The following is a 12,422-nucleotide window of genomic DNA, read 5'->3' on the forward strand; positions in this document are numbered from 1 at the left end:
TTACCATGAGGCTGTGGGACACAGAAACCCTCGCAGCCACCTTTACTGGACATGGCTATGGCCTCAGCTCCTCAAAACTTTACAGATTGCTACAGTGCAAAGTAGATTTCCAACACAAGATGGCCAGGAGCAAGGTACTTCTTTGTATTATTATGAAAATTATACTAGCACTATAATTTTTCAAATATATTCCCCAGTACAATTGCTGGGAACCATGGCAGTTCAGATCCCATTGTACCCCACTGCTTGAGAAAGCCCAAATGACCGGTGTGATTACTACTGAAATGCTGCTATTGAAATGTTTTCAGTACTTTAGCTGGAAAGGCATTTTTAGCCTTTAAATAGTTAGTATTTCAGATATTTCATCATATATATATATATTTAAAAAAAAAAAAAAAAAAAAAAAAGTTAAGGTACAAAGATTCCTGTGGAAGTTAAAGGAAAAATCAATCCTTTTCCAGCTTTAAATATAGAAACTACTGTAAAAATAATCTTTAAAAGAACCTAATTGGTAGGAGGCAAACCTTTCCTTCAGCCTATATTAGAGTCATTGGTTTTTCTGGTATCTTTTTTTAACCCCTGGCCTCTCAGAAATACAAATTGGGATACCTCTTGCCTCAGCTGGGACCTGGAGCAGACCCGGAAAAACATTCACAACAATATGTTGAAAAGAGCTTTATCTAAATCCTAACCACATGGATAAATCGATAAATAAAGAGTAATGTCATATAAATAAGGCATAATGGATTATAATTAATTTACACAGATTAAATAACTATTGAAAGAAATTAAATGGAAGGAATACAAATCTGTATCTTAGGCAATAATAACAGGTGTTCCATCTATTAGTAGAAAATCTTATTTAACTTACGTAAGTTGCAGAAACTAAATTATTTGAAAGCATCTCTGGCTATCTACAGTTCATCATGACTTTGTCAACATAAGATGTGCACGTTCTATTGTATGAAATTGGCTAAAATTTTATCATCTTTTTATTTGATTTGATTGAACAGGACTGATCTACCCCAAAAGTATAGAATTATCAGATTCATTTTAGTATTTTAGTTTTTTTTTCTTATCCTTTCTGAAACATTTTATCATGAGGCAATAAAGAGCTAAACTTTTAGGGAGGAAGCCATCAGACTGCCTCAAACTGTATTCATGAGGACAAGTGACATTTGGGGATATTTTTATTCAGTAAATAATTAGAGCCAGTTCTGGTACAGCAATGCAAACAGTTCAAGAATAATGTCCACCTTGGCAGTAGTACATGTGACGATATGGTGTAAGATGAAAGAAGACTTATTTTTAACTTGAAGTTTTGCTATAGTTCCCATTCTGTCAATATAATCATCTAGTCCTTTAATACTATAAATGTTGACTCTCATATTAGGACGTTATTGTTTTCTTTTTGTCTGCTGTTGAAGAAAAGCTATGCAAATTACAGGGTCTTAAAAGCTTGCTAGATCCAAGGATATTACTAGACAAAAAAGCAAAATTATCATCTTTAGTTGCTTTCATGTAGTTCAAGAACTTTTGAACCTGAGGAGACCAAGAAGAAAGAATTAAGACATGATGAGCCCATCTCTGAAAACACCTCATGCTCTTAACTGCTTTTGTGCTAGTGAATAAATGCAATTGTCTAATAATCCCATAGTTCTCTGTTCATTTTTCTGTTTGTGTTGCTTTGTTTTGTTTTGTTTTTCCAGATTGTTCTAAAAGGTCTTTAGATGTTTCCTAACACATAGGATTTCTTTCTAGAAGTGTATACCAGTAAGAAGTGTCCTTTGAGGAGCTCTGAGGGGCATTGTATAAATAGATGTTTCTAATGCATCAGACACTATGTCTTGCATCAACAGCCAGACATTTGAGCATTATAATCCTGCCTGCACCAACACTGAAGAGTTTTGGGAACCTATGTCAGTCACAAGCTGGCACTTTTATCTACAACGTACCCAGCGCCACTACCTTGCTGAGAAATATAGTAAAGCTCCCTAAGGTATTAAATGAGAAAAATAGCTCTGTATTCTAGGCTGCCACATTTGAATCCCAAACTCGGGACTCGCAACTTTGGTAAACGATGAATCTGCATAGGCGTGTTGCAACTCTCTTCTTACTTGCTCCTTCTGTTTGTTCATAGAGGGGGTAAATCTCTTCAAAGAAAACAAAAAATAATAAACATCAAACTAGAATTTACTGGTCTTATAGCTTTTAATTTTCTAGAGTTTGCATAAGGTTTTGAGACCCATGGTTGCTATTAAATGTAACAAAGGTGACCTGGCAGAAGGTCTGCCCACCAATTTGCACAATGGAACTATAGCACTGAGAACACATTATTATATTCCTTTTAATATTATAATGTTATTAACTTAAATAATATGCTTTGAAAGGATGCCAGGAAATTGCATTAAATCCCTAAAATGAATAAAATGAGTTAGATGGAGATGCCGCTCTTAAGCAGTTCCGTGTTGCCTCAAGATGAAAGTGCTGAAACCTTGGACCCTTTTGAGACTGCTCGCCTCCAGCCTGTATGCTAGGCATTATGGGGAAAAAGTGCTTTGCTTATTCCCACTGGTCTACAAATTGTTGGAAAAGGAGAATAACTCATAATGTGGTTCAGCACAACCGCTTATGAGATGACTGAAGGTCATTTTTAGGTCATGGACTTGCTGAGGTAGTTTCATGTTCATTAGAAGGATAACTCAGAGATATAGATATCATATGAAGAGAATGAAACTTATTGGTGGAATTTATTAGAGACATTCACATAAAAAAATACCAAGGAAAGCAACCAGATTCAGCAAGTTCAGATGTCAGCAAAATGAACATGCCTTCTTAGAACTATAAAACCTATGCATGATTGAGAGAATACCTATGTAAGGTAAAAGAAAAGTAGTCATGGTGTAGATGTGAATGAATCAGAAGATACGCTAGAATATCCGAGATCAAGACACACTTTCCAGCTATTTATTTTTGGTCAGTAAACTGGGAAATATCTGTGAGATTGAAACCGTTCTTCTCAGAGGCAGATAAACAATGCAAGCATGACTTATTTCTTATAACTTCCTCTTGCTGTGGCTGCTGTGACAGTGCTTCACGAACACTCTGCACTTCATATAGTGCTATAAGTCTATCTGTCTACATTGCATAATACAGACTTTGTCCATGCTGAGTTGTGAGGGTGCATAGCTGTGTTCCCTCCACAGAAACTTGTCCTCCAATAGGTCAGACTAGGGAATGTCCAGGTCATTTATAAGTCACATGCTGTGGTTTCCTTTGGAAACACAAAATACTGTGGGGAAAAAAAAAAAAAAAAAAGAAAAAAAAAAAAAAAAAGTTTGTACCCAGATACCCAGATCCTGCTCTGGTATGACGTCAGGACACAGCAGGATGCTGTAGGTCTACTGATCTTAGCAGCCAGTGGAACCCTTCTGCTCAAGAAATTCACCTGGAGATCAAATCTACAGCAAACGAAATTAATCTATAAATTCTAAAATCAATCAAATTATCAAATTAGATGACAAAGTAATTTCTTAGACTGGAATGTGCAGGCCAACAAGTATATACAAGTTTACCAACATTTCCACAGTGTTTACTATTCAAACTCCATGGAACTTGAAACCAACCAGTTTTGCACTGATCTTTCCGAGTCTCATCAAACAAGCACAAAACAAAGTCATTTCATATTCTTTTGCAGTATAGCACAGATACTGTGACATCTGTCGTGAATGCAAAATAGCAAAATACATAATTTACTCCTGTTAGATATTCCTAACTCGTATGGGGCTGATACTGTGAGAGCAAGAGTGATAATAATTTGTGATGTAAACTGATATGAACGTTAACATATGTGTGAAAAACACAATCTTTAACAGTAACACATTTATGAATGGATCAAAATAGAAAAAGAAAGAAAAAAAAGTTTGACTGCTTCTCCTTTTGCCTGCCTGAAATGTTGCTAACACAGAACTATTGACTTGGGGGTAGCTGTTTTGGGACATTGCTGTCTCACAGGAGGCAGGACGAATACCACAGCCATAAGAAAGTAATGAATGTTTGCGAGTGTCAGTTCAGCTATTTTCAGTGGTGTCTTCTGGAAAATGTTTACAGAAAGGGAAAATAAATTGATTGCATACAGATAGAGAAAATAAATTGATTATTTGCAGATTATGCATATATGATCTGATAAAACCACAAATTATTTCACTCACTGCAGTCTGATCTAGTGATTTTCCCCTGTTTTGACTGCATACTGTGGGCTGGTATCAGGGCAGGCAATTCCTATTACATATATTTTCCAAACATTCAGCAGTACTACGTCCCGAATATTTGGTCATACTTTCTAGGAAAACTAGGAACAAAATGGGAGGTTGTCTGCAGCTACACTGCTGAAGTGGAGTAGCTCTGCTGGCTTCAGTGTTTTATACCAACAGAACTGCAACTAGAAGTTTCCTTGAAGCCTACAAAAATGAAAAGTACAACTGACATATTTTTATGGAGGTTACTTTTGTGGTTGATCCACAATAATATTTGTAAACTTACCTTATGGAAAGATAAACTTTTATAATTGTCTATGAGTCTGAATTCTTGTAAATCTACTTCTGATGTCAGGAGAAAACTTTAAATGGTTCAAACTGACTTTCAAGTGACTGATTTTGCTACCAGCCTTAACCACTGTCAGTGTGCCATCCATTTGGAGTGTAAATAAAGTTCATATCCTAAAAAGCCTATTTGTATTCTATTCTTTTACAGCAGACTTTTCATTTGTGCAATCATTAATTTTTAAGTGTTCATTAATGAAATACATCCTTGTCCAAAGTTAATAAATGTATTAATAACTGGGATAATGAAAATTCTGCCAAGACAAAAATTCAAGAGAGAGAAACGAGAAAAGGGAACGTGACAAGTTAATGATCCATTAAAGTAAATCCTGGGTCAGTTTAGATCCTGCAGGGTTCATTATGGCTTAATAAATTTAATTGATAGCCATAAAAACCTGGGAGGAAGCTAGAGAACTTTGGTTAAATTCACTGGGTAGTCATTTAAGATGTTTCTTAAAGGATTGAATTTATACCTTTCTGGTAGGAAAAAGTAAAAAATAAAAAAAAATCTAGTTGTTAAAAGAATTTAGGTATTCAACAGAAAGCAAAGCGCCAGCTTTTTGACAAGTGGCTTGTTGGCTGCATCACATACACAGCTACTTAACTCAAGTTCAAGAACTCCAGGAAACAGAGGTAAGTGATGGAAATCAGATGTCCCGTTACACCACTAATTATGTTTAAAACAAGAGCATAGATACACAAAAGTACGAACTGGAAAAATAAATTGTGTTGATTGGGATAGAGAGAAGTGGTGCAGTATGTCTCTAGCTGAGGTTTTGGCTGAGGGTTATCCGGGTGCTGTGTTCTTTACCAAATTGCTCCATGGCCTGATCCTGCTGCACTTCATGGGCTGGGGCTTAGATTTGGTCACCCCACTGGGATCTCCATTAGAGAATGACTCTTTGGACATAGCTTTTGCCCAGCACAGAGATTGCTAACTAACCACCAAAATGTTTTTCTAGAAACGAAAGCAGCATAGCTATGCTCTGCCTTGCATGAGATGGGAATGCTGCACCAAGCCCAGTGCCTGTGCTCACTGATTAAATGCGTTTTTACTGAGCTGTGCAAACACACCAAAGCAAGTTCATGCATGTGTAGCCTGACAGGAACAGAGACACAAGTGCATTGAAATCTCTTGACCTTGCATCCATTTTCAAATTTTCCTATTTCTCCTAAGCTCCAAGATTTGGAGACGTTTTCTAAGTCTAGGACTCAGATAGGTCCTAAACTGTCATCAGCACAATAGATGTATTGCTGACACAATGAAGTTTATTAAAAATATATATATATTCCTAAACACTGCTAGTTAAACAACACAAAAGCCAGATTTTTTTACAGCTGCAGATTGTTCTCATGGGTGTTTAGTTAACATTATTAAAGCCATGCTTGGTTAAATTCCTTTTCTTTCCATGACCACATTAAATTATTTACATATTTACAAACCAAGATGCTTTTCCTTTGTTACAGATACAAGCCTTATCCAGCAACAGACTATGTAATTAGAAACCAGCTAACCAACATGACCTCGAATATGCAAGGCACATATTTGTTTAACATGGTGGTTCTGTTGCACAGACATCCAGGAGGACTGAAAGACAACTGAAGTTACACTATTAAGGATCTATTTTTAAGCATACACTTGTCTTTTAAAGTTTGGCATGAATTGTGGGGCTACCTAAAAAGGCTCATCCTTTGAAAAAAAAAAAAAAAAAAAAAAGGGGGATGCGCTATATTAAAATAAAGTGAGTTCTGAATAACAAGAAAGGGTGGGAGACAATTTTAAGGACATTTTTCCTAGGGAGTCTGAGGCTGCCATGGGAAGGGACTCTGGCAGACTGGTACAAAAACAGCCTGTGGAAGGGTAGGATTGCAAATAACTTCAGCAAGGAATAGCAAGGCAGGAATTTATATCAAAGCAAAACAGGGAAAATAGCTTTGGTCAAAGAGAAGGGAGGAAAATCAGTGGTCAGAGCTTACACCCACATAATTGGGTAGGAAATGATCAAGGCGCTTGTGAAGCTGGGGGCTAGAACTGGCCAAAGCTTCATTCATCTGCCCCATGTCCTCATGATTATTTTTTCCTCTCTGTACATGTGTGTATTACTGTAAGGTCCGCCAAAATCGCCTGAAAGGCTCATTCAGCCCTTAGCAAGGAAACGTTGGCTTAGTGCCACGTGGCTGGTTTTGCAGGAAAGGAAAAGTATAAGCTCCCCTTGAAGGCTGCAACAGACCTGTAGATCACTCAGATGAAAACTTCAGACACAAGTCCCAAAATGCACGTCCCGAACCTGGATGGAGAACACCCCACGCCAAACTATTTTTAATGCACCAAACTAGGAGGAATCATGAATCAAATTCTATTTTTTACAGCTTGGGAATAAATTTTTTTATACGTAGGGTTAACTCTGAATCAAGTCTTGATGGAGGATTAGAATGGCAAATCTCTCCCTGTCCCTCCGTGGCTTATCTCACCACCATGCAATCCATTCTCTAGGAGGTGTTGGGAGATACCAAGTAGGTAGGATATGGGTGGAATTTTAGTTCCTCCTCCTAGCATACCAGGAGACACATCCAAACTAGCGGAAGAGCAGCTGGAGTGTCCTGCAGTTACAGTAAGCACAAGACAAAATGAGATAGAGCTTTCTCCAGTAAGGTATTTTGGGGATTTTTGCTCAGACCTGAGTCTAACACCACGATCTCAAGGAAACTGAAATACGGTTCCAAGAAAAATAACATGTATAATTTTTCAGTCTTTAAATGAAATTGCTCAAATTGATAGAATGCATTCTGATCCAAAAAAAATCATTCAAACTTCAAATTCAAAATATTAACACTGTTTAGTAATTATCATATATAATCATAGTGCTTAAAAATACTACATAGGATAATATATTTTTCTACTTTTGGATGAAAAATATTACTAGCAACACAACACAGCAATTCAGTGTGTTTTCAAACCATTTCTCCTCATAAAGAGCTGTCAAAAGTTATTTTTAGCAAAAGCATAAAAATAAAACTTTTTTTTAGAGAGAGATTTTGAAATATGTATTTCAGAATTATATATACACATATATATACATTCATAAGTTGGCTGTTTTCCTGCTCATACCCTGGTTGATCCAAGCACACGATCACACAACACAGCCTTTGTTACCTTTTCAGCAGGAGCTATTTATATCTTGAGACACCTCAATAGGCAGCTTTCTTTGTTATGGTTTCCCCAGTTTCTTCTAAAAAAAAACTACATAATTTGCAACATGTGTATAAAGTCCCTATCTATATATACACACACTGCATGCTATACAAAGGCATATAAATTTGCAAGTGAATATCTATTCCATTAGTATAAATTATTCCATTAGTATTAGTATAGATATATATATGTTGCTCTACCACCCTTAAGATCACTCTGCAGTAAGAATTTTGAATTAAACTAAGCAGTGCAAATTCAGAATAAAGCCTGAAATAAAGAAAAGGTTTGATATTGATCTCAGTTCTACCAGAATTTTACTGAATGTATAGCTTTCCTTGTGGGTGTACATCAGATCAGCTTTGGCTCAATAATTTGTATTTGGTACTGACTGTGCTAAAATAAACCCAAAAATTACAATGACTCCATTAATACATTATTTCCAAAGCTGAAATTTGGGGGAAAGAAAATGAGCCAATGAGCAAACAACATTTTCCTGTTTTTTTGTTCTACTACAGAAAGTGCATTAACTTAACTGGCCTTAGTTAAATATAACCTACTGCAGTTCCAACAGACTGAATCATCCTGTTGATTTTTAACAATGGGCATTTTGCATAGCTTCTTCCCTTGGAACAGTGGGGTAGGTATTCAGAACTGAAGGTGCAGAAAGCACTAATTGCCTTAAGAATCCCAGCAAACTCTTTTACAGTAAAAACTCTACATTTGAACATTCACTATTAAAAAAATCCACCAATTTCAAGAAAAATACATTTGAAAAGAAATGTAAACACTTAAAAATAATTATAGGTTTAATTTGCTTCCATTAATTTCTCCTGAATATGACTAGCATAGAATTATTTTAAACTTTTACACTTTCTTGCGAACAAGGAAAGCTCTTTCTAGAACCCCAAACTTTCCTTGAGCCTCTCTACAAAGGATGCTAAGCAGGTGACGAGATGTGTGGTTGTTGAATGATTCATCTCCCCCTCTCCTGCTCCATCACTATTCCTGGGCAGGAAATCTGGAATGGCAGGGGGAGACCTGCTCTTGGTTTCTCTGCAACTCCCAGTAGGACCTTGCTCTTGACTTCCCCCTTACCAGTCCACGCCAGTCTTGCTTTGGGAGCTCACAACTCAGGTGGCAGCAGGGGATGCTTTCCTACCTCTTCTGTCACCAGTTATAACACAGGTAGCTAATTCAGAACAAGGAGGAAGGTTTTGTGTACCTTTCTCCTTAATTCAACATTACTGCCAGAGTGGACTAAATGTTTCTAACTACTTTATTTCACATGAGCACTCTTATAATAAATATGTTAACGATAATGAAATAATTAAATACTACATCAAGGTCTATAAAATAACTTACGTGAGTATTTATATCTTTGTAACCCAAATTTACATGTGGGAAGCATACACCTGAAAGAAGCTGATAAAAAACACCATTAATGACCCCCCAACTTTTTTTCTTCAAAATGCAATGTGCATTGCAAGTACACAATAGCTGCATTGTTATGATACCTTGTGTGCATACAATGTTTGTGCTATTGAAGTATTAGAAATGTCCTCAGACTGTAAGATCACTGTTCATTAAATAGCCAGGTTCTAGCTGTGCTGCCAAAATTCCATTTCACAATAATGATTTACCAAATTTTGGGAGCCTAACAGATAAATGCAAAAGCAAATTCAGATTTCTTGCTTTAAACAAAGCGACAGTATGTGTATTCCCAGACATCATCAAGTTTTGCAGAATACAAACTAACGTGAAAACTGTAGTAAGATAAAACACTTGATTGTATCTGCTGGATCTTACCCCAGTAGTTGTTTGCAGGACATAATCTGCAATGTCTCCCCAAGGTTTTGCTACAATTGTCCTTACAGTGTACTGAAGTCCATTTCCACTTTGTTAAGAAAATTGTGCTGGCTATTTTTTTGGGCTATTTAGTTCTTTGTTGAAAATACACTTCATTGCTTTCCTTCTTCAAAAGCACAAGGGAAATGTGTGCAAGACTACAGACAGCCTGGCAAATCAAGGAAATCACCTATCACATAGATTAAAGTATTCATGTGTAAGTGGGAAGTTGCTTACTCATTCCTCCATCCAAAAACCATTATTGTGAAAACATAATGAAAAGAAAGAATACTGACAATGCTCAGAGATAGGCTTTACAATGACTCCAAGTTCAACATGATTTGAGTAATGGATACCAAGAGACACCACTACTAACAGAGTGGCCTGATCTCTCATGTGGGCATGCTGCTGGGTGCCCACCCAGAGCTCAGCTCACTGCTTCAGCCCCCTCAAACTCAGCAGCTTTGATACTGTCTTGTTGAACATATAATATTACTTGAGTTTTGTTCAGTGAAAGCAACTTCTATTCAGTTCTAGTATCAGAGGCTTAATGAACCAATCTTCTCCAAGGATGTATAGAAGGATGCAGAATTTTCTTTTAGAAAATACTCAGCCCGTCATGTCCCTGGAACAGGCAACCCCACCTTGGACCACGAGATCCACTCTTTATATCCTTTGACTTCAATGAAAGAAGAAGGCTCATTGTATAAATGTGTTAAACATCCTCTTCTTTCCAGCTACACTTATATGAAAGATGAAAAGAAGCACTGCCAGCTCTTAGATAATTGCCCATATTATGAGACTTCAGCCCCTTTTTAAAGAGGAATTTACCATTATCAAGAGTCAGCTTTCAGGCTTTCCACTGAGAAGTTTATAAAATACCTATAAAGCCAAATTTTAGTTTGTGCTAAATCTGTTAGGCAAATTTAATAAGAAACATTTTGAACAGTCATGTACTGCTGGGTCCCAGATGATTTTCTTATGGGACTAATGTATAAAAAAGATTGCCTTTTAAAATCCTTCTTGGGCATGTCATTCTTGCTGGTATTTAGACCATTTATTGAGCAAAAGTTAATCTAAATCATTTTTCAAATGTGGAGCATGACAATTTTCATTATATCACTGTTCTTATATTACAAAAATGCAATACTGGACTACAGGTAGACGTGTACGTTATTGCTGTATGATGTGAAGAGGAATATCTCCAAGCTGAAGACTGCATTATCATAGACAACATCAGGAGGGAACTGAAAGGACAGTAGATGCAGAATGACTTTTTATTTTAATGGTATTTGCGTGTCTAATCTCCTGAGCTGGATTTAAAAAAACTGTAGCCAGAAAACTTCAGAGAGATCTGATGAGCACACTTGTAGTAGAGAGAGGTTTGAACATTCTGCTCTGGTCTCAGTTTCTCTCAACTCTGTTGCTCAAATTCAGGTCCACTTCAGTCCTTTTTTGCATTTAGTTACCCTCCTTAACTGTCCCTATATTGCAGTCTGTGTGTGTGTTTTGCAAGTCTGTGCTACATACATGCTAACCATGCAGTGTTGTGTTGCTGTGGGTGTTGCTATGACACATTTAAAAAATTATTTTTATTAAAACATCCATTCGATGAAATAAAACACAGATGAAAATTATTCTGAAATATGGCAATATAGGCAGTATCCAAAGGGATAAATAATGGCTGTTTCCTAGAAACTGAATAACCCTGGCTTCACTGGAATAGCAGTATAAACATACTAAACTGGGAATTAATGAGAGGGTATGAATCCAGACCAATACATATGACAACAATCAAAAGTAACAAGGCTCACAGGAGCACTGAAAAGGGCAGTGGGCAGAACAAACCACCGGAAGAACATTTGGTTGCAATGCCAAAGCCCTGAAAGCCCAATAGACACAGGCATGGACATGTGGAGAGGAGAAACAGGAAAATGCATAGAGTAGATTGTGGATACACAGTGTGCTGAGAAGGCATTTTCAAAATACTTTCCACGCAAGGAGTATTAATTGAAAATATTCTACATACTCATAGAAGTGGAGTGAACAGGTCTGGAAGTTTTCCAGGATCTCTAACCAGAGAGTGCCCATAAACACAGAAGTCTTTGGAGACCCTGGATGTGGCTGCTGTTCTGCTGACTGTGCCCTTCCTGAGTACCTCATTTTAAAAGTTCAGGCTGTAATTATCCCCCCATCCTCTTTCCTCCAAGTAGTGCAAATTCTGGCTGTATGGTTGGAAGCAATATTATTTAACATTTTTATATGGCATTTTACATGTCCCAGGCACTGAGAAGACATTGATTCAGCCTGACAGGACCGTATTGAAGTAGGCGGGTAATTATTACTCTCAACCCCTTGCAAAACACTGGAGAATTGAGTAGACTTGTCCTCGGAGAGCATCCAAGGCTGTGGGGAACCACCTGCATTCATCCGCTCAAACCAGCCCTCGGACCGACCAGGAGATGGGGAAGGAGAGGGGCTGCAGGGGAGGCAGAAATATTTGTCTAGATACAGCAATTTAGGGATAAGTCTTCAAACTTGTTTCCTTTTCTCTCATTTATGACTCACACAAAGCTAATTGCATGGTGATGTTCTGCTATATAGTTACAGGACTGTTTAGTGTGTTTTTTGAAAAAAAAAAAAATCATAAATGTGTCTTGAACCTGGAAAACCCTGTAAGCTATAAAGTTAACAAAACTGTTCCTTTATGTGAGTGGGGTCTGCCCGTAACTTGATGAATGCATTGCCAGATTGAAAAGGAAAAAATCTTCAGTATGGCAAAA

This window comes from Oxyura jamaicensis, chromosome 6, assembly GCF_011077185.1.
Source record: "Oxyura jamaicensis isolate SHBP4307 breed ruddy duck chromosome 6, BPBGC_Ojam_1.0, whole genome shotgun sequence".
Lineage (NCBI taxonomy): Eukaryota > Metazoa > Chordata > Aves > Anseriformes > Anatidae > Oxyura > Oxyura jamaicensis.